General features: G+C 45.7%; 1 long non-coding RNA gene across 1 annotated transcript in view; it reads right to left on the bottom strand.

The window, feature by feature from the left end:
- Positions 1 to 15677, bottom strand: part of LOC138350359 (uncharacterized) — a 175769-nt gene extending 160092 nt beyond the window's left edge. Inside the window, exons 1-2 of the long non-coding RNA XR_011222057.1 lie at positions 15438 to 15677; positions 14475 to 14560 (exon numbers count right to left, since the gene is read on the bottom strand). This is a non-coding gene — a long non-coding RNA (uncharacterized lncRNA). The remainder of the gene's footprint in view (positions 1 to 14474; positions 14561 to 15437) is intronic.
- Between the last annotated feature and the right edge of the window lie 6972 nt (positions 15678 to 22649).

Below are 22649 nucleotides of genomic sequence, written 5' to 3'. Positions count from 1 at the left end.
AAACGAGAAAGCAAGAGACAGAGCATTGAGAATAGCATAAAGTTCCGCTGTGAAAATGCTAGTCTCATGAGGAAGGCGACGCTTGTAAGTTGTCAGGAAAAACAATAGTAGCCCACACCGTCCAAAGACTTAGATCCATCGGGAAAGATGGAAATGGAGCAGGAGTGCGAAGAAAAGTGCTCGAGGAAAAGGCATTTCAGAATCGTAGGAGGGGTAAAAGCTATGGTGATGCAAGTTAAGGATGAACAAAGCTTCGGAAGGGGGACTCTCCACGGGGGCAAGGAAGGAACAACACGAGGAGAAATATTAGAAAAACGAACTGAAAGAGAATCCCGTAAGCAAGAAACGGACAGAAAGAGGGATGTGGTGAAGAGGAATAGGAACCGCAGGAGAGGTAAAAGTTAAAGCACGACAAGCGAGAGGAAGGCTGTTGCAACGACCGTGCAAGATAGCGAAGACAGTAGCTATCACGTCGGTCCTGGAGAAAGAGGAGCCAGTGTCAACATACAAGCTGAGGATGGGAGTCAAACGAAAGGCACCAGAGCCGAGGCGCAGCCCAGTATGGTACATAGCATCAAGACGGCGAAGAGCAGAAGACAGACAAGCAAGCAGGGCAACCATATTCGAGTAGACAGGACGAGAGAGGAATGTAAAGGGAGGAGAGTGCGCCTATCTGCTCCCCAAGAAGTATGAGACAATACCTGAAGGAGGGTAAGGGCCTTAGAGCATTAAACTGTGAGGCGAGTGATTGGGCGACCAAGACAAACGAGTGTTAAAATTAACTCCAAAAGCTTAGCGAAATCCTTGTACACAAGGGGGTGACCATAAAGCGACAAAGAAGGACCAAGAACGACACGCTTCCGAGTAAAGGTCATAGCACAAGTCTTAGACGTAGAGAACCTGAAGCCATAATCGGTGGCCCAAGACGACACGTCATCAATCTCAAGTTAAAGCCGCCGTTGAAGGAGAGGTAAATCATCACCCTAACAGCAAGTGTTAAGATCGTCGACAGAGCGCGGAGAAGACGCCAGAAGGAAGATTTAAGAAGACTATTGAAGGCTACCAGAAAAAGGGTAGTGCTTTGAATACTATTTTAGGGCACACCCTCGTATTGCTGAAAAGAAGCAGAGTGTGTGGTACCAAGTCTCACCCGAAAAGAACGACGAGAGAGGAAACTTTAGAGAAAGGGTGAGATTACCACAAAGGCCAAAAGAATGAAGTTGGCACAGAATATGACCTGGCAGTGGTGTCGTAAGCCTTTTCCAGGTCAAAAAGGACGGCAACAACGGAGGTCTTCGCAGCAAAACCAGTACGAATATAGAGCTCGAATTTCACCAGGACATCTGTTGTGCTGCGGCATTTGCGAAAACCAAGTTAAGAAGGGGAGGTAGCGATAGTGTTCTAAGAACTACATTAGACGAACGTTAACCATACGTTCAAAGAGTTTGCAGACAACTCGTGAGGGCAATAGTGCAAAAGTCCTTAGGGGATGTCCCCAGAGACCCTGGTTTCCGAACAGGGAGGGCAACGTCATCGAGCAAGTCCTCAGGAACTGACGACTCCACCCAGACCCGATTATACAGACTTAGTAAATACCGAGACGTGCACGGAGGGAGATGGCGAAGCATCTCAATGAATGCCATCAGAGTCCGCTTCCGTAGAACCGCAGAGGGCCAGGGCAGACTGAAGTTCAGAGAGAAAAGGAATCGTTATAAGGGAAGTCTGAGATGAGTGCAGAAATCTAAAGGACGAGACTCAAAGACAGGTTTACGAAGAAGGAAAAATTGAGGAAGATGAGAACCAGAGCTAACAGAAGAAAATTGGGAAGCCAGTTCGATCGCGACCTGCAACGGGTCCGCCACAAGACAATCATGAAGGTGAAGGACCGGCGAGACATCGTGAACGAACTTGCCCGATAACTTGTGGGCACTTCCAAATCCGAGGCAGAGGAGTTTCAGACGTAATGGTAGTAAAAAGTCTTTCAATTGGACAGCAAGTCACAACCTAATGCAATGGTTGAATACATGCTTGTGGTCGAGTTGGTTGAACCCACGTGTTTCAACCCGTTCCCAGACCAAGTCCATTCCACCGAGTCGTCGACCCCCAATGATGCATTCACAAATTTTACCATTCTGTTCATTAAAAAAGGAAAATTTCTTATATATAAAGTAATATATATTAGCATATTTAAGTATTGCTTAAGTTAAATGTTTAGGTCCTGTTGGAGAATATTTGTATATGTTGTATGTGGGTGAAGTATTTACAGCGTGGTGGTTCGAACAATAGCCGTCAGCAAAGCACTTGTCCAGGAAGTGTCCGGACGTCATCAGTTGACAATCTTATGGAAAAAGTTTTTCATTCGTAAAAAGGGGGTTTGGAGGGTGAATGGAATGTACCTTTGCTAATGAGGATGGGCTGCATGATTTTATTCTATCCCCCATATCTAGCCAAAACTACTATGTTCATTTAGAGTGCCACCACTCAAACCATCTTGCCTCCTTTACTTCTCTAGAAACTCATATTGCTTCAGATATCACTGCTCTTAAGAGTTCTTCCTTCTGGTGTGGGGTTTCTCTCGAGATGTTTTTGAAGATGTTTTGGGTTTTGTTCCTTAACTTCTTTACTCCAGAACCAATAGTTCTTTCGTTTCGTTTCCACCTGGAATTGGAATAGTTTTGCTATTCCACTATGATTGGAATAGTTCTGTTGCAGCAGCCGCAATTCCTGGGGATTCGTCTCATGTATGTTCAAATTCCCAGGTGGCATGTATTTAACATACCATTTTTCAAGTTCATCATGGAATATATTCCAGTTGGCCTTTATTAAAATCTATCACGTTTGTGCAGGTGATGCAAGTAAGTAGTTATCAAAAGAAGGCACCAAACCGGGAAAGCTACGTAGCACCAGCAAATGTGCGGAATAATCAGAAGGCGGTAAATATCACCAAGGATGCCAATACGAGAACAAAAACGCATAAGGCGAACGATATCAAAAGTATCCGAGTCACCAAGAATTCTATCGAGGGACAGGTGACCGCGAGGGGCGGTCGGAAAGCAAGACACACGCTCGTCCTGGAAGTCAGGACATTCAAGAAGGACATGCACGACCGTAAGAGGGACAATGCAACTAGGACAATAATGGGCAGGGCGGCGCTCCATCAAGTGATCATGGGTTAAGCGAGTATGGCCAATACGCAAGCTCGCCAGAGCTGTTTCCCACCTCCGGTTACGGTGGAAGGAGGACGGCCATGAGGAAACAACATTTAAGAGTACGTAGCTTGTTACCAGTAACAGACAACCAAGAAGCCTGCCAACGGGTAAGGACTGAGGGATGGATAACCGGGTAAAAGTCGGAATACGGAATGCCTTTACGAGAGATGGGACAAGAGCGGACAGCTTCCTTGGCGGCAGCATCCGCACGCTCATTTAAAGACACACCAATATGGCTGGGAACCCAACAAAACTCGACCGACTTAAATTTACTGTGAACGAGAAACAGCCAATGCTGGATCTCGACAACTACTGGATGAACCGGATTAAAGGACCCGAGAGCCATGAGGGCACTACGAGAGTCAACAACTACAAAGGAAGACTGACAACGAGAAAGCAGGAGACGAAGAGCAGAGAGAATAGCATAAAATTCCGCTGTAAAGATGCTAGTCTCCGGAGGCAAGCGACACATATAAGTGCGATCAGGAAAAACAACAGAGTAGCCAACACCGTCCGCTGACTTAGACCCATCGGTGAAGACAGAAACGGAGCGGGAGTGAGAAGAAAAGTGCTCGAGGAAAAGGCGTTTTAGAACCGTAGGAGGGGTAAAAGCTTTAGTGATACTGGTCAAGGATGTACAAAACCGCGGAAGAGGGACCCTCCACGGGGGCAAAGAAGGAACAACACGAGGAGAAACATCAGAAATACGAACGGAAAGAGAATCCTGTAGACGAGATAACCGGACAAAGAGGGAGGTGGTGAAGAACAGGAACCGCAGGAGGGGTAAAAGTTAAAGCATGACAGAGGCGAGAGGAAGGATGTTGCAAGGACCGCGCAAGATAGCGAAGACAGTAGCGATCACGGCGGTCCTGGAGAGACAGGAAGCCAGTGTCAACATACAAGCTAGGGATGGGAGTCGAATGAAAGGCACCAGAACTGAGGCGCAACCCAGTATGGTGCAAAGCATCAAGACTGCGAAGAGTAGGAGGAGAAGCAGACGAGTAAGCAGGGCAACCATAATGGAGCTTAGACAGGACGAGAGAGGAATGTAAAGCAAGGAGAGTGCGCCTATCTGCCCCCCCAAGAAGTATGGGACAAGACCCGAAGGAGGGTAAGGGCCTTAGAGCACTCAACACGGAGGTAAGAGATATGGGGAGACCAAGACAAACGAGTGTCAAGGAATAACCCCAAAAGCTTCGCGGAATCTTTGTATTCAAGGGGATGACCATAAAGTGACAGAGGGACGAAGAACAACCCGTTTCCGCGTAAAAGTCATGGCACAAGTCTTAGAAGTAGAGAACTTGAAGCCATGATCTGTGGCCCAAGACGACACGGCATCAATTGCAAGTTGAAGCCGGCGTTGAAGGCGAGGCGAATCATCACCCTGACAACAAAGGGCTTACCCTTTGTCTCTCTATATCATCGACATAGAGAGCGGAGAAGACACCAGAAGGAAGAGAGGACAGAAGACCATTGAGGGCAACCAGAAAAAGAGTAGTGCTCAGAACACTACCCTGGGGCACACCTTCGTATTGCTGAAAAGAGGGAGAGAGAGCGGTACCAAGGCGCACCCGAAAGGAACGACGAGAGAGGAAGCTGCGGAGAAAGAGGGAGATGACCACGAAGGCCAAAAGAATGAAGTTGAGATAGGATATGATAACGCCAAGTGGAGTCGTAAGCCTTTTCCAGGTCAAAAAGGACGGCAACAACGGAGGTCTTCGCAGCAAAAGCATTACGAATATAGACCTCCAAGTTCACCAGGACATCTGTCGTGCTGCGGCACTTGCGGAAACCAAATTGGGAAGGGGAGAGGAGGTGATGGTGTTCCAGGAACCACATCAGACGAACGTTAACCATACGTTCAAAGAGTTTGCAGACACAACTTGTGAGAGCAATAGGGCGAAAGTCCTTAGGGGAAGTACCCAGAGACCCCGGTTTGCGAACAGGGAGGACAACGGCATCGAGCCAGTCCTCAGGGACTGACGACGACTCCCAGATCCGATTATACAGACTCAGTAAATACTGAGACGTGCTCGGAGGGAGATGGCGAAGCATCTCATAATGAATACCATCGGAGCCCGCCGCCGTAGAACCGCAGAGGGCCAGGGCAGAACGAAGTTCAGAGAGAGAGAAGGGATCATTATAGGGAAGCTGAAGATGAGAGCAGAAATCTAAAGGACGAGACTCAAGGACAGGTTTACGAAGAAGGAAAGATTGGGGAAGATGAAGACCAGAGCTAACAGAAGAAAAGTGGGAACCCAGTTCGGAAGCGACCTGCAACGGGTCCGCCACAAGAGTATCATGGAGGTGAAGGACCGGTGAAACATCGGGAACGAACTTACCCGCTATCTTGCGGATACGCTTCCAGATTTGGGCCAGAGGGGTTTCGGACGTAATTGTTGAGACATAAGATGCCCAACATTCACGTTCAGCCGTACGGATGGCCCTACGGGCCACCGCACTCGCTTTCCAAAAGAAAAGAAAAGAATCGGTCGTCTGCCTACGGCGGTGCCTCTTCCAGGCTGCACGCTTACAGCGGACAGCCCGAGCACAGTCCGCATTCCACCAGGGAACGCACTTCCGTGGACCCCGAGAGGAAGAGCGAGGAATAGAGCGGAGGGCAGCATTGAAGACAGTGTCATGAAAAAGGAGGAGAGCGCGAGAGAGAGGCAGAAGGGAGATGTCAGAGAGAGCAGCACTGAGGGTAAATAGGGTCCAGTCTGCCTTAGCAAACTGCCACCTAGGGAAAGACAGGGAAGGGCGAAAAGAGAAAAAGGAAACAAGGATGGGGAAATGATCACTTCCATGGAGGTCATCAAGAACCTGCCACGTGAAATCTAAGTAAAGAGAAGAAGAGCAGAGAGAAAGATCAAGACAAGAAAGGGTGCGAGTCCGAGAGTCCAAATGAGTGGGCTCACCAGAATTCAGAAGAGACAGGGAAGAAGAGAGGAGAAACGGCTCAAGGAGGCGACCCCGGGTATTCGTCAGAACGTCACCCCAAAGGGAATGACGACAATTGAAGTCACCCAGCAGGAGCACAGGCTCCGGCAAGGAGTCTAGGAGGTGTTTCAAATCAGTTAGAGAGAGCGGGACACTCGGGGGGAGATAAATGGAACAAACTGTGTACCATTTCCCCACAAAGATACGAGCAGCAGAACAATGGAGAGGCGAAGGAAAATGTAAAGGAACAAAGGGACCATCAGCACGTATCAAGAGAGCAGAAGAATTAGAAGCCCCAGCAATGGCTGGGGGGGGGGAGAGAGAGGAATCGCCACGAAAACGACCAGGACGAGCACCAAGCATTGGCTCCTGGAGACAGACACAAAGGGGCGAAAACCGCGAAATCAGAAGTTGGAGTTCGAGGAAATTGGCATAATAACCTCGAACGTTCCATTGAAGAATGGACAACGACGAGAAGAGAAAGGACAAAACCAGAAAACAAGGAAGAAACCAAGGCGAAAAAGCAACAGAGCACGTTAAAGAATATCAGGGTAGGGATCAGGGTTAGCAAAGTCAGGGTTAGGGGGCATGGGTAAACTGAGCAAAGACGGAGGGAAGGAAACGGGAGAACAGATCAGAGGTGGGTGGGCGGGGTCCGGAGGAGGAAGAGGAGGAGACAACGGAGAGGAGCAGTCAAGGACAGCAGCAGGAAGAGGGGGAGTAGAAAGAGGGGAGCGCACCCCAGCAAGAGCAGCAACCGAAAGGGAAGCGGGGGCCAAAGAAACCTCCATAGCAGGAACAGGGGGCGCAATCACTGAAACGGGAGGGGAAGGAGCAACAGAGCCAGAAGTAGGAGCTGAGGAAGAAAGCGAAGCCTTCTTACCTGCCGGGGAGGAGGAAGGAGACGAGCCAGGCTTACGCTTCTGACTTAAAGAGACTGGTGTCCCAGCAACTACGTACCGGGCAACGGATTCCAGTGTCTCAACAGGAGAAGCTGAACGAGAGCACACACGACGGCCGTTAGGAGACCGATGGACATCCGCCTGCACCGACAGGCGGCGGGGAGAGCCGATAGATGGAGGAAGAGGACAGGAAGGAGGATCGGAGGGGAAGGAGGATCGGAGGGGGACGAGGAAGAAGACACAGGAGACATGATCGACAGACTGGGTAGAAAGAAGGGGAACCCCAGACAGAGGACCAGGAGGGGGACCCCTCGGGACAGAACACAAAGGGACAGAGGAGGGGGCAGTGGGCGCATCAGGGTCCAAGGCCCGGAAACGGTTGCGAGTCTGAGGAAGGAGGGAAGGACGAGGAGAGGAAGAGCGCAACACGCGAGCATAAGAGATGTTAGTATAAGGCGGGAGCCGGCGAACCTGGCGCCTCTCCTCAGGAAAAGATAAACGCTCCCGGTGCTTCAGGTTGAGGACGGCTGCCTCAAGCTTGTAATGCACACAGGCAAGGGAGAAGGTAGGATGGGCCTCACCGCAGTTGAGGCAGCGAGCTTGGGGAGAAGTGCACTCCGACTTAGTGACCTTCACCCCCACACAAAGGACAGAGAGACAGTCCCAGAGCAGCGGAGGGCACCATGCCCAAACCTCCAGCACTTGTTACAAAGTCAAGGAGAAGGAATATACTCCTGGACAGAGCACCTAGCACCAGGAAGAATGACAGATGATGGAAAGGTCCTACCATCAAAGGTGGTCTTCACAACGCGAAGGGGTTGACGGCGACGACCACGAGGGGGATGAGTAAACGAGTCAACCTGGAGGACAGAATGGCCCTGGGCATCAAGGATATGCCGAATATCATCGTGGCAATCCTGCAGATTCCGAACACCGGTGGCAACATGGGGTGGGAGGAGAATAGTGCCAACACTGGCATTCATCTGAACGTTCTTGGAGACCCGAACAGGGATCTCGCCAAGGCAAGATAAGGCAGCCAAGCGGGAAGCTGCATCCTGAGAAGGAGCAGCACCGACACGTGTACCGAGACGAGTGGGGTTGAAAGTAACAGACGCATCCACGGAATCTACAAGATGCCGATGTAGGGAGAAATCGTCAGGAGGCGCAGAATCAAGAGGGAGGAGATCAAAAATTTGGCCCATGAAGCAGGACCAAACAAGGCCTGATACGCATCAGCACGGGAAGGAATCGAGCGACTGCGGCTGGGACGCGAACGGCGTTGAGAACCCCTAGAGAGTGGTCAAAAGGCGCAGTAGTCACAACGAGAGACTTGCCGCACCAGGGGACGAAGTGGTCACCACCGGGGGCTGGAGGCTCGACCCAACCACAGAGGAGGGAGGGGAGCTGGGGGAAGAAGTCAAGACGGTCAAAGGAGGAGCAAGGTCGGGGCCCAATGCAGCGGGAGCTACAGAGCCTGGTCTTCCAATACAGGCCGACTCGGGGGCTTGGTCGCCCACCCCACGAGCCTGAGAGGGTACAACGGAAACATTCAATGACAGAGACGAAGAGAAAGAAATTCATCCACGAATGTGCCCCATACCCACCATGGAGCCACAATTAGAGGCAGGACACCCAACATGAAGCTATCGCCGATCATGCCGGGGCCCCCTAGGGGTGCGTCTTGAGTACACGCCCCACAAACGCCACCTTAAGAACCGTTAGTCCGTCGAGATCGGGTTCAGCGACAAAAGGGGGATTGACAATAAAAGGTTCCCCCTCGCTCGAGACGTTGGGTGCTACAGTTCCACGGGTGCAAGAGTATGCCTCCTCAAGCACCCGGGCGTCAAAACAGAAGTAGTCTAAAGAAATAATCCAAAACAAGTAAAAGGTCGGCAGGAAACGACAAGCAGATAGGAGAAGAGGGGGGAGAAAAACGAAACATAAGGAAAAGGAAAAGCGATCCGGCACAATTACAGAAGACAGCAGCAGGAGTGCAAGGCCAGAAAAGGACAGAGGACTGCCCCTCGGAGCATCACACTCCAGCAGCCGTCCACCAAGCCCCCCTCACGGCGCCAACGGGCCGGATGGGGAGGGGGATGCGAGTTCAAACACTCATTTTAATATTAATCCTCAAATTCTAGAGTTCGTTTCTACGTCAGTGTAGTATTATGATTTAACACTCGGTATAATTGACACTATTATCCTCAATACTCGGTATCAACGTTTGTAAATAAAACGATGTTTTCTGAATAACCTTTTTCTTAAACTATTAGAATATGCAGCATACTGCATGATGCTTAATACACTAGATGACGAACACGTCACAGTTAAGTTAGGCTGGATTAACGATCCAACGCAACCCTGCAGGTTGGGTTGGGTTGGATCGTTAATGTATGATTCTCGACGCTAATTAAAAAAAATAAAGGTGCTAGCACTTTGGGTCACCGTTATACGGAGGAGATGGTAGGCGGTGGGTAACGTCATGAACAGTTAGACGAATGCTGGATTAAATGGACGATGGATCGCTGTGGGGGAATGGTGTGTTAACGGGGGTCACTTTAGTAAGGGAACTAAGAGGAGGAAGGGCCACGCCACTGGACTATTTAGCAGTGTGAAGGGGTCAGGATAAGGACCTGGGATGGAATGAGGGGAAGGAATGGTGGGATACTGGTGTTAATATCACCCCTAATTCACCTTGTACAAACAATAAGAATATTTATGTTAGGTAAGGATAGTTAGTGATGCATCGACATTATTTACCCGTTAAATACGTAGTGAGAGGTGGTGGGGTATGGGGGGGGGGGGTATTTATCAGCTGATGAATGGAAGGGTTGATATCCTTGACTGGGTTTTGTACTTGTAGGATAAAGAATTCATTGCTAACGGCTATTTTATTTCACACTCCCTAAACGTTAGTTCATGCTTGTAATAACCTTGAAATGCGTATCTACTCGCTGTAAACCTTAATGGCTTCACAGAATCAATTTGAAAAGTTCCTTTAAGTAACCCTGAAAAATGCTCTTCCTAAATCTTTATTTGCTTCACTGAAACTGACAACCAATTTGAAACTTCCCTAAACGTTTCTCCTCCAGAAATTTAAGTCTAATGCTTGCTAATCCTTAATTACAGTGTACGAAATTTTGTTCTGTACGAATCTATTTCAATCCATTTGGAATTCTCCTCGAATTTCCCACTTCCCCCTCATTCCCAAGCATTTTGCGATGAAAATTGCAATTAAAAACCATAGCTACACTAACTTATGTACGAAACATTTGGAAAATACTATGAAACTTTTATTTTCACTTCGTTCACCGCTTATTCTCGCCATTCAATTTTATCTTGCAACATCTTACATGTCCAAAAATTTAGTTTTTTATTAGTTAGATGGGAAAAGTAGCCGTGAGAAAGTCTTATCTATACTCTAGGTAAGTCCAAGCAAATGCCTTTGACAACCATCACGAAATGGTCAAAAGAATGGCAACCTGAATGCTTGGGAGTACCCAGAGCGGAGGTTCAAGCCCTACTCACAAGTTCCTAATTTTCTCATCGATACATCACATCAATTTCTTTGTGCCTTCAGACCCACCTCTGTCATCCTGTAAGTGTAAAGTTCTTGAGATAATTATTCTCGACAGGTTAATGCTTCAAATAGACGCCAACTTTGCTCCTTACCTGTATAATTTCCTTCCTGGAAGACGCACTAAGTCTTGCTTTGCTGAATATTTTATTAGACAAGGACCATGCTCTCAGGCGGCATCTGTTGACATCCAAACTGCTTTTGATACAGCACAGGAAATAATCATCGAACAATTAACCTCTGAGATAATGTTAGACTTGACAGCTCAAGGGATACCAGCTTATCAAAACTGCTTCAGTTCTCTCATGGGGGATAAAAAATTACACAGTCTGAACCCAATAAGTTGAGTACATCCCAAGGAGGAGTGCTTAGCCCAACATTGTTCAAGGCCCTAAAGCACAAAAACATACCCATACCAGCTGATGAAGCTGTCATCTGTTTTGTCTAGGGCATTTGCATTGTTTTAAATACCCAAACTTGACTGCAAGCTCTACTCTATTCACTCGCTGCTAAAAGCAATGAATTCGGTCTTACCTATTATTTCATTCATCGCTCTCCCCCAGAAATGAACTAATGTCTCTAGCTTTCAAAGTCAACAACCAAAACAGAAATATGTGGGCATCACAAATACCTTAGAGAAGGTATCAACAGTGACATTGTGAACGACCTACATCGCAGGTTAAAAGATAAATCACTGAAAATGCTTTCTGGTAAGAATATTGGTATCAATGTTAAATATGCTAGTCAACATGTGTTTTATCCTTTATTATCATGTCATGCAATTTATCTTCCCTGCTTCTGTTTGCAACAAACTGGAAGAAACACAGAATGAAGCCACGAGGGTAATTCTTAGTGCCTCAAGATGCACAAGAATCAACTTGAGGGAAGAACTGAAGCTTCCAACCATACTAGAGAATCATCCAAGTCAATACAACCTTTTCCCTTCAAGTCATGAGAGACAATATCTCCAGCATTGCTGAGACAAATTATTCTGTGCCATTAACACTTAAGTGATGCAATACACCAACATACTCTTTGTATGACAAATGGCCGAGTAAATATGCCTAAATCTCATCAAACCTAACACTCCTTTTAGATGGACTATGCCTTTCACTGATATTCCTTATCTGTAACCACAATTCAGGTACCATATACACCCGCCACTAACGGAAATGAGAATCATCTTGTGAAATCGGTCTCACTTTAAATAATTACCTCATCAAAATGTTTAAGATCCGATGAACACTGTCTACACTGATGTCTCAGTCCAATCATCTACAGGACGGACTACAGTAGCATGCAAGTTTTACAGTAACTATTTGCACTCACTGTCAGGTTAAATAACTACATGACTTCACCACAAACAACTGGCTGCACTACAATTAGCTATCAGTACATTGTAAGTCACATGAGGAATAATTTTGTGCTTCAATGCCTGCTCTTCAAGCACAAACTTTTCCTACACGATCGACAGTAAGAGCTTCATAACTGCACTTATTAATAACTTGCTCACTGCTCAGAATAAAGGGCTTAGAATATCTTGTATGCATACTATCTCACAAATACACTCATCATAATGACATTTCAGCCTAATTTGCGTGTATCAAGGATGAAGTTTAATTAGACCAAGTATCCCCATCTGTCAAGATCATATTGTTTCCAATGCTCAGGTCTAATAGAGATAACTCCCAACGGTCTAAAAGCACGGGTACTATAACATGTGATTTGTTTAGATCCGAAACCTATGTATATGGGCAGCACAAAACGTCCACCCGCCTGCGACACTACTGAAAATTTGAGTAAGGCCCAATCGACCTGCACAAGATGTTCTTAACATATTGAGAAGCTGCACATTAATCACAATATATCAAGGCAACACTTTAGAGTAGACTGAAAAAGCCATCGACACTGGCTTTAAATAAATAATGAATGACCTTCCACTTCTGAAAAATATTTGTCAACCGCAAAATGAATTTACAGCATTGTGGCTCTAACAAAAGTCGTCAGCTAATCACATTTCAAGAATTTGTTTAACGTCATCAGATGCGAGACGTGAGAACTGTTTCATCCATAAACGGGGTTTGGTAGGTGCATGTAAAGAACTTTAGCCTTTGTTTATGTAGACGATCGGTTACAGTAAATAGATCTTGTTCGAACATTTCTCTAACAGTGCTTCACTGACGACTTCTGCTCGAATCCCAAAGCTGTAACTTTCACAGGACGTAGTTCTAATACCAATAATATCTAACAGAACCTTAACACCTAATCTAACCTACGCCTAACTTTATATTGGTTTTTAAAATATAATAACTAATGAGAAACCAAATTTTAATTTCAATTTTAAAACTGGTGAATGCATTTGAGTGGGGGAGGTGACTGCCACCACTAACGAGCCTGACCTGAGGACAGGATGCTGGAAACGAGCATTTAGTCTTTGTATTAGACAGGTTGCTTTACTACAGTTCAAGCCGTCAATGAATGAGCAAAGTTCACCCAGACCTGAAATTTACCATCTAGATCCGCATGGAGGAGCTACCCTTCCTAGGTACTTGTTTGTATATTGACGGAGAAAGACGCCTATAAAGGGTCATTACACACACACAAACCTTCACTTTTATAAACATCCTGCCACCAGGTTTCTCTCAAGAGACCTCTACCTCTCTCCTTGGGAACCCGAGTCATAGGTATATCCTGTGATTAGAATAATATGGGTAAAGTCTTAGAGGAGCTCTGGGGCGTCTTTAAAGCAAAAGCTGCCCAGAATCACCATACGCTAATCTACCAAGAAACTGGCAGCTGATCGTATGGGGAAACTGGCCCCTCTCCAGAGAAAATATTGTACAGGAACAAACATCCAATTTTTAGAATATAAGATATATTCTTATGTACGTAAGATATATTCCGACAGCTTTAGGAAGCATCCAAAAGAGAGTTAACAAGCTCTAGTTTTGGATGCAGGAAACCTTCGGCGAACATCCGGCCTGGAACTTGCTTCCTTCGGAGCCTGTTTTGTTTGCTTGGAAAAAAGGAATATCTCCCAGTGACATTAATAACGTCTCCTTTCCCAGCAAACACCAAAGAACCCCTTGAGTAGTCTAGTGTTCCTGCTCTAACACTTGTCCTGTGATTATAGGAGCTCCGCCAGTTATTATATAATATTTTCTCCCCCAATAATAAGAGACACTTAGCACTAACAACAATCCTGGACCACGATGTTACCCCGTGCTGCACACCCAGAAACGTTCATCTCTAACACTTCACAGGGCCGGCCATCTGGCCACAATATTTGTCGATTTGCAGAATTGATGCAGCGTTCAGGGCTACCAATACCTTGTGCAAGATGTGGATGATGGCCACGTAGCTGAAAGTGCTCAGCCTCCCGAAACTGTCCGACGGTATACTCAGCTTGCTAGGTATACCCCGGCACTTTCCCCTCACACTAAAACTTTCCTCTCGCCAGACAGTCTTCTAACCCTAGCTGAAGCATCACCCTCTTGGGTATATTTACACACAATTGATTGGACTGGTGGGATAGAAGACAAACTAACAGCAGGAGAGCTGAGGATGAGGGGTCAAGGATTGAAATGTAACAAAATGTTAAACATTAACCTTATGTTACACCACCACTAAATGTTCAACTTAGGGCCAGAAGAATGGTTTACCACTCTGAAGTGATTAATGCATACTTTAGACTATACCTATTAGAAGATCACCACAGTGTTTCAAACTTAAAATTATTAAATGTGTTCCTTCACCTATTGTACTTAGGTGGGAATATGTATATACAACAATGACCAACTGCCATTCGCTAAAAAGTTCTTCCAGGTAATTTTAATCCCTCCATACCTGCAGTGCCGTTGTACTGGACCAATATCTTGGGTCTGGTTGACCACACCTGCAGTGTCGTTGTACTCGTGCACCCTCGTACATACCTGAAATTTCATATTATATTAAATAGCTCTCAGAAGATTACATTCAACACATCTTCATGTGAAGTTTTAGAGATATCCCGCTTGACAATCGATCAGGTCAAACTCTGGTATATCTAGTGTGTCGACTTACCACAGAATGGCATAAACCCAACCTCAGACTTTACTCATCCACAGCCCGTTCTCAACAACGGCCAAGTGGTCGTTAACCCGGCAGCCAAACTTGACCGTTCTCAACAACGGCCAAGTGGTCGTTAACCCGGAAGCCAAACATGACCGTTCTCAACAACGGCCAAGTGGTCGTTAACCCGGCAGCCAAACATGACCGTGAAGAACGCCTCACATTAACTTCTCCTCAGTCAATGCTCGTCTGTGCACTGACCCACAACAGTTCCAACATTTTAATGCAAGATTTATTTAAAGTAATTTTTCATACGTGAACTATATTATACATTATTATATATTAGGCGAGGAGAGATGTTGGAATTCACTAATGCTATAATTTCCTTCAACTGTCCTAGACCTAGACGCAATTTAAACATTAATATTTACTTATATTCGATAAAATATAGTACTTGATTACACAGGAGGTTAATGTTAATTAAGGCGTCTCTGGGGATGGCAGCAGCGTGGACGACACTGACTCAGGATGGATGGGGGGGGGGGGGGTTAAGTGACGATTGGCCGATTAAAAGTCTTTGGTCTGTATTTCAAGGATTGAACTCGGATAGTTCACAAACATTTTATAACTGCAAGAATTTGACTAATTATTGTAAAAAACAAAAAAAACAATTATTGTATTGAAAACAAAAACAAATATAAACTATTCTACCAACATAATACAAAGTGATAAAATAACTAATCATCTAGAGTAACTTGCCTGTAAGCCTGGCGCAGGTAATCTCATGCACAGGACTGTCCAGGTGACTAATTTAGTAACACCAATGAGGCGGGCAGCGAGCAGCAGCGAGCAGCACCTCTCCCCACGCCGGCCCGCGCCACACTGCCGGCCCCGCCTCTTGACTACCTTGGCCTGATGGGTCAACTACCTGTGACGTCATTCACCTCACCTGACATGAGGCCGCCTCACATACAAATAATTCACAAGTAAAGTCACTTCAACAATATTAATATAGTTTATTTCCATTAATGTGAAGTATGAGCAAGTGAGAGTATGTATTAAAAGCACACACTTCACTACTGGACATTAAACCCACTACCACACCCACCTAGTAGCTTGGAAGCTCCATAACACCTTCTGTAACTGTGTTATGTTGGGGTCTAGGCCAGGGGCCAGGTACAGCAACCGGTTACGGTGTTCAGCCTCGTGTGTGTGTGTATTTACTGTTTGTCTGTAGGGTCGAGCTCTTAGCTCTTGGACCCCACCTTTCTAATCGTCGGCTGTCCAATTTACCGACTCGAGACCTATTTTTCCTGTTTTCCTAATAGCCATATTAACTACGTATGTTTCTGTCTCTCTCTCTCACACACACACACACACATCCCCAGGATGCCGCCTGCAGCAGTTGTCTGACTCCAAGGTAGTTATTAATTGCTAGGTGAACAGGTACATCAGGTGAAGGAAACTCTGCCCATTTTTTTTCTCCCGCGACCGGGAATCGAATCCAGATGCTTAGAACTACGACCCCAGACTGCTGACTAATTGGGTGCGAGGAGGTGTGCGTGAGTGTGTGTTTGTGCGAAGTTGCCTAGATGTACTCTCCTAGATGTACTCTCCTAGATGTACTCTCCTAGATGTACTCTCCTAGATGTGCCTGCAGGGTCAAACTAGGCTCCTAGACCCCGCCTTCTAAACATTTTTAGATTATTGCATTGTCTCCTTTCTCACGCTTTTATCATATATACTTATAAAACTTTGAGTCGAATTAGCATCAATGACTTCCACGTCTAACCAGAATATCGACAGCTCTAACACTGAAAAAGTTCTCGTTGACGTCCCTGAGACTCATTTGTGTCTAGAGTTTCCATCTATGACGCCTCGTTCTGCTGCTCCTAGCTTTGAACAATAAGCTTACTTGTGTGATTACTTCTCCTCACCTCTCTTTTTCCTATTTATTGCCTACACCTCCTTCCCTCATCTTGGAGCAGTCGCTAAAGGCAAAGGACTCAACATAACCTTAAACTGGATCCCATCCCATGTTGGAATCCCATTAAATGAAAAAGCCGATGAAATTGGTAAATTGGCAACTCGTCATCCAGTGATACATAAAACAATTCAATCCAGCCTAGAGAACATAAAAAACATCACAGAAAAACTCTCATATCTCAACAAAGCCTACCTACACCAGAGAATAGCTGAAGGTTCGCCATCTGCAACATGGTATCTTCAGGCAACCAAATTAGAAAGGTTAAATATCCCAAAAGGAATCCACAGGGAAATAGCAGTTAGGTTATATAGACTACGTCTAGGTTATAGATGAAACTGGGAGATTGGTGAACTCCGACAGAGAGTGTGCATCTTCTGCCAAACTGTCACAGAAAAGCCATTACTTCACTATCTTCTGGAATGTGAAGCAACCAACGACCTTAGAACAGCTTTAAGAGTTCCTGAATCACGCAGTGGCCACCCTCAAGCCATCAACACAGCCACTCTTCTGGTCAACAAAGGTGTCCAGCAGCTGGACACCCTCATAAAGACTGTGAAGCAGTATCCTCCCCCGCGATAACAGCTTGATGGTTAAGTGCAACCTCAGAATACTGAACAAAAATTTGTACCACTTACGGGCTATTCATACCCGTGCCACCTCTTGGGTGGCTTAATCTTTATCAATCAATCAATCTTCCCTCATCACAATCGACTAGAGAATTGTCAAGGACGGGCCGAAACGTCGTCGTCCCTTCACTTTCTAGTGTGTGGTTTGGTCAACATAAGTCTTTATTTGTAATTTAATAAACACATCTGCACATCAGGGAGATACATAATGACATAATTAATTACAACTCAGCAGTAAGCAGGAGTCGTCGTAGTCTGCCTGTGGGGTTGACCGTCGGGGTCCTCGTGGTCCCCGGGTCAAACCCACGACTTTAGACACTTCGTTGCTCCTTTTAATTTGTTTTGTCCTTCGTCTTTTATTTGTTATTGTTCTCTCACCTTGAACAGTTTAACTCATTCAGTAATTTAACTTTATGATATATTATATGTAATAGATAAAACACCATACAAAAAATAAAGTCGGGTCCTAAGATCGTTAAATATCAATGATAAAATGTTGAGTTCAAAGCAAGGGATCGAACCCGCACCCCTGGTCACCTCAAACACATGTACTACCGACTGAACAATAAGGGACACAAAGGCATCTCAACCACCTGGAGTTAACATCAGAATTACCTGGAGATTGCAAGGCACCATGTACCATAAATTAGAAATACTACCAGAGTTACTTTGAGCTTAGAAGGTACCATGTAGTACGTTATTCATAAATATTACAGACTTACTTGGATATTGCAAAGTACCATCCAGTACACACAGAGATCACACTAACGTGATGCATCAAATGAACAAATCCACAAGGGCCGTGACGAGGATTCGAACCTGCGTCCGGGAGCATCCCAGACACTGCCTTAATCGACTGAGCTACGACAGGGTTAAAAGGGTTGAAACCGAAGTTCTACTGAACTTACTGGATCCCGTAGCCTCTCCGAGGCACAAACCAGGCTTTTACACAACCCCCCCCCCTGCACCCGAGCTATGTTAATAGGCCGTTCTCCCTCTTCGCCCTTACATCATCACACACAGAGATCACACTAACGTGATGCATCAAATGAACAAATCCACAAGGGCCGTGACGAGGATTCGAACCTGCGTCCGGGAGCATCCCAGACACTGCCTTTTAACCTTGTCGTAGCTCAGCCGATTAAGGCAGTGTCTGGGATGCTCCCGGACGCAGGTTCGAATCCTCGTCACGGCCCTTGTGGATTTGTTTACCATCCAGTACCTCAACAATAATTACTACTAAACTTACTAGGAGTTTGCAAGGTACCATCGGTATCACCATCATAAGTATTACCAGACATACCAGGAGTTTCAATGGTTCCATATAAGGTACTACAGCCGTACTACCATACTTTCTTGGCATTTGAAAAGTACCCTCCGGTACAATTTGGCACAAGAACAGATTAAGCAAAACAGCCATCAAGCAAAACAGACCCGCCTCCATACTCCAGAGATGGATGACTTTCTTCTCTACAACAACAGACATTTTTTGTGATTAAACCCGTAAATTATTCCGACCAAAAATCATATTACTGCAAGATCACACACGGAAGGTAGTGAACGTCCATAAGTGGTCAGGTGGCAAGACTTACCATGAGAGGTGAAGGGGTAAATGGTCAAGTGGCAAGACTAACCATGAGAGGTGAAGGGGTAAATGGTCAGGTGGCAAGACTTACCATGAGAGGTGAAGGGGTAAATGGTCAGGTGGCAAGACTTACCATGAGAGGTGAAGGGGTAAATGGTCAAGTGGCAAGACTTACCATGAGAGGTGAAGGGGTAAATGGTCAAGTGGCAAGACTTACCATGAGAGGTGAAGGGGTAAATGATCAGGTGGCAAGACTTACCATGAGAGGTGAAGGGGTAAATGATCAGGTGGCAAGACTTACCATGAGAGGTGAAGAGGTAAATGGTCAGGTAGCAAGACTTACCATGAGAGGTGAAGGGGTAAATGGTCAGGGAGCAAGATTCACCAACAGAGGTAAATATAATTATTATGAGAATTTTAGTGCCTACAATATTCAGGAAAATTTATTATTAAGTCCTGTAATTTTATAAACACTTCTGCACATAAGGAGGATATATAATGACATAATTAAATACAACTCCGCAGTAAGCAGGAGTCGTCGTGGTCTGCCTGTGGGGTCGACCGTCGGGGTCCTCGTGGTCCCCGGGTCAAACCCATTACTATGTGGTTGCTCCTTTTAATTAATATGTTGTTTTCCTTCATGTTATCGATCTCTCATATTGAACATTTTAGCTTCTCTCAGTATTTTAACCTTATTATATATTATATATGGTAAATAAAACACCATTCATAAAATTCGGTGAGCTCACAAGATCATTATACAGTATATCAATGATAAAATATTGAGGTCATAGCATGGATGGAACCTGCACTCTTGGCCACCTCCAGCACATGTACTACCAACTGAATAATACGGTTGAACAATAGCTCAACCATAAGTACTACCAGACTTTTCTGCTATTTGAAAGGTTCCGTCCGGTACCACAAACTTAACTACTACCAGACTTGATGACCAAACCACACCTCACAAGATGGTGGAAGAAAAGAGAATGTTTTTGTTGTTTTACATACAGCTACTCGGAGCACAAAGTTCCAAGTAGCACGGGCTATGGCGAACCCGTAGTGGACTTACCTGGCCACAGGAGCGGGGCAGTAACTTAGAAGAGAGGATACTGTTGTTGTTGTTTTAGATTTAGCTACTCAGAACGAAATGTGGATGTAGCACGGGCTATAATGTGCCCGTAATTGAGGAAGAGAGGAAGGTAAGGGGATATATATAAAGCAAGAGAGTGAAGTGGTTGCCTTACCTGCGGTTAAGGTTAAGATCAGGTAAGAAAAGAAGATAATGTAAAGAAGGTAAGAGAATGATGAAAGGTAAGAATAGTATGAAAGGTTCCATTATGATGAGTGTAAGAATCAGATGAAGCAAGAATGAGTGAATGAATGGGATGAAGGAAGTATGGGATTAGGTAACAATATGAGGAAGGTAAGAAAAAGAAACGAGGAAAGGCTTACGTCAGGTCACGTTTGTTAAGAAGGTTGGATCATTTAAGTATGTACTGTGGAAGGGAAGAGTCAACATCAACAAAGCCAGGACTAAGGTTCATGTTGGGTATGTTGTGTATCAGAGCCGAGTCAACAAGACGGCGTCTGTGAAGAGTAGAGGCAGGGAAGATTATTTTAGAAGAAGACCCATCAATAGGATGATTAGAGTCCCTAACATTACAGAAGAAAGCATTGTTTGTGTCTGCAGACTTAACACTTCTTTTGTGTTCCTTGAGTCTGTCATTCAGTGTACCGCCAGTTTCCCCAAAGTATTGGAGAGTACAAGACGAACAGGAAATAGAATAGACACCAGCAATATTGGAAGCAGCAGGAGCAGTGCGAACCAGATTACTACCAGGACTTAATTTGTCCAAAGGCGAACTTTACGTCAAGTAGACGAAGAGTATTACTATAATTCGTTGAAGTTTGAATGGTTACATCAGGTACCACAACTAAAAGTACTACCGGACTTACCTATGGTTTAGAAGGTACAATCCGGTACCACAATCATAAGTATTACCGGACATATCAACTGTGATACTTTACTGAAGTCGACTGTGATAATCTAGCGAATTCAACTGTACGCACCTAGTTGTATTCATCTTGGATATTCTAGTTAAGTGAACAGTGATATTTTAGGGAAAACGACTTATACATTCCAGTAACGTCAGCAGTGATCAGGGGACAAAACCAAGAGACACATTCAAGGGAAATCAACTGACATATTTAGGGTTAGAAGTTATTATTTCGAGACGACGGTAACGACTTTTTAATGAAAATGATGGTGATTGGACTTCATGTTAAATAAAATACTAATATTTGTCTGGAGATCGGTACAACATCGTGAAGGCAACAGTGACATTTGTGTGAGGGAGAATAACCAGCAGTGAATAAATTGCTTCAGTAACTTTGTGGAGAAACAAGCCGACTCTTCAAGAGCTTTCAACAGACTCTTGAATTTGCTCTTAACATTTGGCTACCTGGGAATGGAGGAGATGATGGGCACACTTATCCTGGCTTAGTGAGGAACAACAGTGGAGGCTGTGAACTGTGGAGAAAATTCTCCGGCTTCAACACTCTTCATGAAGTGTGGTTTATATGGTGGTTTGTCCAATACTCTCTTTGTTGACACCAAAGGTTAGCTCGAAATGTTCCCTGATGTCTCTTCCATACACAACGCCAACGCGGGAGAGGTAAGGTAATTATCAAAAGAAGGCACCAAACCGAGAAGGCTATGTAGCACCATCAAAGTGCGAAATAATCAGAGGGCGCTAAATATCACCAAGAATGCCAATACGAGAACAAAAACGCATAAGGGAACGATATCAAAAGTATCCGATTCACCTAGAATTCTATCGAGGGACAAGTGACCGCGAGGGACGGTCGGAAAACAAGACGCGCTCGTCCTGGAAGTCAGGACATTCAACAAGCATATGCACAACTGTACGAGGGACAACGCAATTCGGACAATAAGGAGCAGGGCGGCGCTCCATTAAGTGACCATGGGTTAAGCAGGTATGACCAACCCGCAGCCGTGCCAAAGCAGTTTCCCACCGCCGGTTACGGTGGCAGGAGGAAGGCCACGGGGACACACTACGTTTGAGAGTACGCAGCAGTAGGGTAAAGTGTGACTAGAGCGACGCGCACCAGCTGCCAGGTGGCACTCCATGGAGTGTCACCTGACAGGTGGCGCGCGTCGCTCTAGTCACACAGGCTTTTGGGGGAATTTCCCGGAAGTTTTGGCGCGTTTCGGACGCTCTCACCTGACAGGTGGCGCGCGGGTGTCTAGTCACACAGGCTTTTGGGGGAATTTCCCGGAAGTTTTGGCGCGTTTCGGACGCGTGTGAGCGTGTTGTGTTTGGGTATGTGGACAGGAAAGAGGGGAGGTCATGTTGGGCAGCTGACAGGTGGCGCGCGTCGCTCCCGTCCTCAAGTTTTTTTCGGGGAATTTCCCGGAAGTTATGGCGCGTGTCGGAGGTAATTGGAGCGCGTCGCTCCAGTCCTCGGGTGTTATGGTAAGTGGTCAGGAAAGATGAGAGTAAGTGGTAGAGTAAGTGATAGAGTAAGAAAATAGAAGGAAGATGGAGGAAGGAGTAAAAGAGTTGATCGTGAGTTAGTGTGTAGATGAGAGGAGAAGGCAGCACGGCCTGTTACGTTGTTTTTGGGAGCTGGATGGAGCTTCCCCTCGCCGGGAGAGAGTGCTCTGGGCCATTATGTGGTTAGACAAACCATTAGCTCCCCTACAGGAAGTCGCAAGTGTTGAGGGGTGAGAGAGCACTCTCCTGCGG

This window comes from Procambarus clarkii, chromosome 45, assembly GCF_040958095.1.
Source record: "Procambarus clarkii isolate CNS0578487 chromosome 45, FALCON_Pclarkii_2.0, whole genome shotgun sequence".
In the NCBI taxonomy this organism is placed as follows: Eukaryota; Metazoa; Arthropoda; class Malacostraca; order Decapoda; family Cambaridae; genus Procambarus; species Procambarus clarkii.
This window is presented reverse-complemented; position numbering and strand designations above follow the sequence as displayed.